This window comes from Gopherus evgoodei, chromosome 8, assembly GCF_007399415.2.
Source record: "Gopherus evgoodei ecotype Sinaloan lineage chromosome 8, rGopEvg1_v1.p, whole genome shotgun sequence".
NCBI lineage: Eukaryota > Metazoa > Chordata > Testudines > Testudinidae > Gopherus > Gopherus evgoodei.
Genome location: NC_044329.1, coordinates 36,285,384 through 36,291,383, shown reverse-complemented (window position 1 = coordinate 36,291,383; position 6,000 = coordinate 36,285,384).

Sequence of the window (6,000 nt, the reverse complement as noted above, 5' to 3'; positions counted from 1 at the left end):
TGGTGTAGAGATATACTCCTTGGAGCAATGAAGCAGTAGCAGCACGGGCCCTGGGTAATTACTTGGACAGCTAGCGCCCACTGAAGCCTATGTTGCCAAAGTATCACTGCTCCACTACCAGAGCTGGCTAAATTAACACTGTCACTGGCATGGCTAGGTGAGCTGCAGTCTCACCCCCAGATTGCAGTGTTTGGATGCTGAGGTTGAGTAGGCAGGGGAAGATTGTCTACAATGAGGGGTTTTGTACTGATGTAAATGTGTGCTCCACGAACATACCACATTTTATGTTGCCTTGGTGCACCTACACAAGAGATTTGCACTGGTGCAAAAGTCCTCACTGTAGACCAGCCCCAGGCACCAGCACTGGAGAAGCTCAGGAGAGCAGATAAAGGGATCTGCTGGGTGCATTCATGCATTAGCATTAGTGCAGCTTCCCCGTGAGCTCCTTTGCAGACCATCAATTCTAACACCACCTCTGGCTCTTGGTACCTCCCTGCCCAGCCAACTGTAGAACTGAATTGGGCTGTGGCATGCACCCATTTCACCAGAAGTGTTGCTCAGTAGCATTTGAGCAGGGCACCCAATGTCAGAGATGCCATCCGTGGCAGCCACTTCCAGCCTAAGTGCTGGCAAGTGCTGCAAACCCCCACGGGACATGGGTAATGGCGACTGCCTCATTCCTCAGTGGCATCACTTCAGCAAGTTTGGCCAATGCACGCACAGGCTAGCGTTTGCAGCTGGCATGCCGTGTAGCAGATCTCAGCCATCTCACACACTACACAGTGATTTGCCATCTGCATGCTGCACTGGCTGAGCTCCCTGGGCTGTGTGTGCGCCACACACAATGCACGGGGGCCACTGCACTCGTGTGTGTCATGCAAGGTGAAGCTGTTAGCCCCTACCCCCCCCACTGCTTGATGTCCATGCCACTGCTGCTGCACCTGCTCTGCCACCGTCCATCCATCAGCCTCACCTTCCGGGGGGCAGCAATCTCAGTGTTCAAGCAGCGGTTGCACAAGTCTCAACACATCTTCACAGAACCATGCAACACCAAGTGTGGGAGGTTGGCCCATGGATTTGCTCCTCAGTTCTCTGTTTTCACCCTGCCCGCTCTCAGCTTTCCTTCCTTTTCAGAGCTCTAACTTGACTGCTATTTCCCCCGATCTCCTGTCCTGGGCCCCAAATCACCACAATAGGAGGCTTTTAGTCTTTGCAGGTCCTTCCTCAATCCTGGATTACCTTAATAGGAGACCTCCCAGGGTCCTGCAAGATGTGGGGACAGTGGTTCGATAGGTGGCATTCTTTCTCATGAGCGCTGTGCTGAGGGATCCTACTGTATCTGGGTCATAAACCCGCTCCAGGGCTGGACCCTCACCACTGCCGTCACCAGGGGTGGCTCCAGGCACCAGCACGCCAAGCGCGTGCCTGGGGCGGCAAGCCATGGGGGGCACTCTGCCAGTCGCTGCAAGGGCGGCAGGCAGGTTGCTTTCGGCAGCATGCCTGCGGAGGGTCCGCTGGTCCCGCGGCTTTGGTGGACCTCTCACAGGCTACTGCTGAATTCGCGGGACCGGGGATCTCCCACAGGCAAGCCGCCGAAGGCAGCCTGCCTGCTGTGCTTGGGGAGGCAAAATACCTAGAGCCGCCCCTGGCCGTCACTGGCATGTCTCCTTGAATCAGTCGTGCAGGATTGGGCCCTATGGCAGGAACGTCCTTTGCTGACACTGAGCTGGAATCCAGCCCCGTCACTGACTCACCCATATGTCCCTTCTCTTAGCCCTGCTGCTCAGTAATACAAACCGAGTAATTAATCAGCAGACCACCTCCCTCCTAGCCGCTTGCTCATTTAATGACAAACACCCTGGAGCTGGTGGGTCCGGAGTTCTCCCTTGGAGACCTCGCAATGAGATGCTCTACCAGATGGGTAGGGAAGTCCCAACACCAGAAGGTTACTCTGAACCAGAGTGAGGTGGTTGCACATGTGACTTAGAGAGCAGTTGTGGACAAGGGGCAGGCCTTACTGTCTCTCTTCAGCTTCCTCCTCCTGCAGCTGCCTAAGGGCAAGTCTACACTACACAACTAAGTCAGCCTAAGTTCCATTGATGTCCAGCCCCCACAGCAATTAAATCACTTTGGCATGTCCACATTGGGCTTCTTGTGTCGGCAGTGCACGTTCTCACCAGGAGCACTGGTACCGATTGTACTGTATAGTGTAGAGCAGTATGAAAGACAGCAACAGTCGATATAAGCAACACAATGTCTACACATACGCTGCGTTGACTTAACAACATTGACCAAAGCGCTACACCTCTCGTGGAGGTGGAGTCATTAAGTCGATGTAGTGGGTGACTTACATCAGTGGGAGCTGTATTTTAGTGTAGACGCTAACAGAGTAGTGTATATGTTCCCATTATCATCATGATGGCCTCCTGTGGCTACAGTTACTGCCAGTCAGGAAATTTTCCACAAAATGTTTTTCCATCCGAAAACACCGATCCGTCAAAACCGATATTGTTGGAGAAATGCACCAAGTGCGGCTAAATGGTCTCCAGTTCAGGCTGGAATTTCTGGTAAAACCCACATAGAAGAGTAGCCAAGAGCCTGGGGGCTAGAGAGTCACCTCTCATGTAGAAAGCCCCAGGCCTAGACCCAGGGTTTCCCTAACCACCAGACTACAGGTTCAGCCTGGCCTTGTAGAGCTGCTCTGCTTTGTAGATAAATAATTAAATAGTGATTGGGCCAGAGACTCTAGCTCAGTGATTTAGGCACTCAGCTGGGAGATGGAGACCCCAGTTCAGATCTCCGGGTCTCTGACATCCCACCAGAGTGCCCGAGCCACTGTTCTGCCGGGTATTGCGGAGCTGGGCTGTGCTCTCTCTCTCCATGTAAGATTTCAAAAGGGCTCATTTATGTTCCAATGTGGAACAAAAACCAAATGTCAAAACCGCAACCCAGATTTCTCATTTTCTGACCAGTCCCAGCTGCAATCTCTGGTGAGTCCTTAACATCAGGTGGTGCCATCTCTATCCCTTGTTCTGGAAGTCCTCTCCATCCTGGCCCACTGTGGGCTCGGAGGGCTGGCTCTGCCCTGCTGCGACCCTTTAAAGCTGCTACCCCTGAGACCAGCCTGCTGCCAACCAGTGCAGCTGGCAGAAGGAGCCTGCCATACATCAGCTGTTGCAGAACGGGCAGCCAGATCCCTTTACTTCCCTGTTGAATATTAACAGAGCAACAGCAGCGAAACACCTGAACCATTGTTCGCCCAGCAAGACTGGGCCTGGCCAGACTGCCTGCCCGCCGCCTGCCTTGCCATGCCCCCTAGAAAGGACACTTTTGAATAAAAGACCTGAGCAAAAAGGACAAAGCACAGCCAGGCTGGAGCCTGTGAGCTGCTGGAACACCCCTGGGGCCCCATCCTGCAGCACTGAAGCCGGCAGGGGGTTCGCTATTGAGCGCAGTGGGAGTGGGAGCAGGCCCCGGCGCGCTTGGAGCGAGAGCGCCATCCGGCTCAGATGAAGCACACTTTGTTCAGAGCTTCCTGCATCCTGCCCGCGTTCCCCACGTCGCTTTGTTTCTCCCAGGGAGGGGGGCGTCGAGGTTAAAATGAGGTCAGGCTGCTAATTGCGTCAAAGCGTCAGGCTGGGAGTGGGGAGTCAGCAGCCAAGCTAATACAGCAGCAATTTAGAGCCCAAAACAGCAGCAGAAGTGAGAGAGAAGGCGTCGGGCGAGGCCAAAGAGAAGGGCAGTGAGAATGGGGAGAGCAGAGAGGACAGGATGGGGAGAGGGAGAAAGCAGAGGAGGAGGGTAAGAAAGGAGAGAGAAAAAGAAACCAGGAAGAGCCGTTAGTCACTCCAGTGATGAGCACTATGGAAAACCATAGCTAGATACAGAGGTGTGTATGGGGAGGGATAGGTGGATGGGTGCATATGAGGGGAGAGAAAGAAAGAAAGAAAGAAAATGGATGGAGAGAGACTCGGGGGAAGCAGAAGAGGAAGGAAGAGCTCAGCCAGGAATCAAAGCTGAGGAGAGTGAGAGAAGAGAAAAAAAAGCAGCTAGCTGCAAGACAGGGGCTGTGACACTCGGCCCTGACAATCCAGAGGAACTGCATTGCCCTCGCCGGGAGGCGCTCAGAAGAGATTGACCAGCCCCCCACCCCCGGTTATGCACCCACCACCGTGGACCTCACACCAACCCTTGTAGCTACCCATTAGACAGCTAGTTTGTTTAGCTTGAGCCACCGGTGTTGTATCCTTACCTTTTCTTTCTCCTGCAGCCCCCTCATCTCCAGCCTTTTCTTCTTCTTTTTTTAAACACATTTGTCTGGCAACATTTATTCTTTATATGTCCTTGCTGCTGAGGGTTCATGGGTCCTTTAGCCTCCATCTGTGCATAGATTGCTTGCTGGTATCTTTCCTATTATTTTACCAAGGGAGAAAGGATTGATGGACTGGATAGAAACTGCCAGGATCACTGCTCTTTGCCTTTTGAAGCTCAGTAGGACATTTGCTTTCACCCTCTCCACAATTGCACTAGCTGCCCCGATTTTTTAAAAAATAATCATCAAGGAGTTCACTGAGTTAGGTAAATTCCCTTAATGCCCTAGGATGGAAAGCAAGCCAGCTGCTCTTAGTAATCCTCAATGTCCCCTTACTTTTCCCGAAGCCCAACTAGTTCCTTATTTTTTAGCGGTAACTCTTTTTCCGCATTCTTCATGACTTCCTCGTTGGCCAGTCCTCTTAGGAGAAATCCCATGAACTGCTAAACATCAGGCAGGTTTGGGCCAACTCCTAATTTAATCTGAATTGAATCCACACCCCTCTGCCTACAGCGTGTGTATGTGTGAATAAAATGCTGGTGAAAAAATGCCACTGCTGGAGGCAGAAACTCTCTATTTATTCCCTGAACAGGTATACTGAGGGGCAGCAGTGCAAGCTCCCCTCCACCTCCCAAAGCATTGCATCTCCATCTTGCTCCAAAGGGAACCTCCAGGGCCTGAGAGGCTAGTTCCGGCTCCATGGCTCACTCAGTCCTCTCTGTTGAGCCTGCCAAGAAGGAAGCCAGCTGAGTGTTTGTGTGCTGTGGATGCTTGTCTACTCAGAGCCAGACTCAGGCCAGCTAATGAAGTGCTGTCAGCCAGGAACAGCTTTTGCTAACTTGGCTTGTACTGGCTAAGGTGAGTGCTCACCACTCCCTGCACCAGACTGAGCTGCACTCTTGCCTACGTGTGTGAAGCTATGTCACCCTCTAGTGGCTGTGTCAGGGAGGAACCAGGCCCTAACATTGCTGCAGTTCCAGGTGATTCTCCTACCCCCAATGTCCCAGGCAACCAGCAGGAGGCACAACGTGGGGGGAAAGTCCTAAATACACCTCTCAACCAATGCCTGTTGCATGACCTTGCACTCCCCAGACTCTGCAGAACGGGGTTTAAAGCGATTCACGGGACTAATACGCTGCATGTTAACAGTCTCAAGGCCAGAAGGAGCCACTGTGCTCAGCTAGGCTGGCCTACTGCATAGTGCAGGCCAGAGATTTCACCCAGCGAGTCTTGCAGCAGAGGGCTTTGCTCTCCCCCTGCGGTGTGAGTGGACCCTGGCCAGTATGGCTGAGGTCAGGTATCTCTCAGCACTGACCACAGCTCCTGTTCCAGTTGTGGTTCTTGCAGTGTCCTTTCTAGCTGCTGCAGCTCTACGGCTCCTGTGGCTGGGCCTGGACCCCACCCACCCAGCTCTTCTCTTGCCTGTCAGCTCCTTTCTCCAGCAGTTCTGTTCATTTCAGACACCCTTACTTCCCCGTTGCCTGTGACCCTTTTCTGCCCTTTGATCCTTATCAATTTATTTTCCTTCCTTCCACCCTCTCCTGTGTGCAGGCTTTCCCCCTGCCCTCCTACACCCGCCCCCTCGCCCCACTTCCAAAGTAGAAGGATCCAAAGACTTCCCATGGTTCACTCGCCAGTCCCTCTCACTCTTCCACTCACAGTCTCCCCAGGTCCCTCTCTGCCTTCTC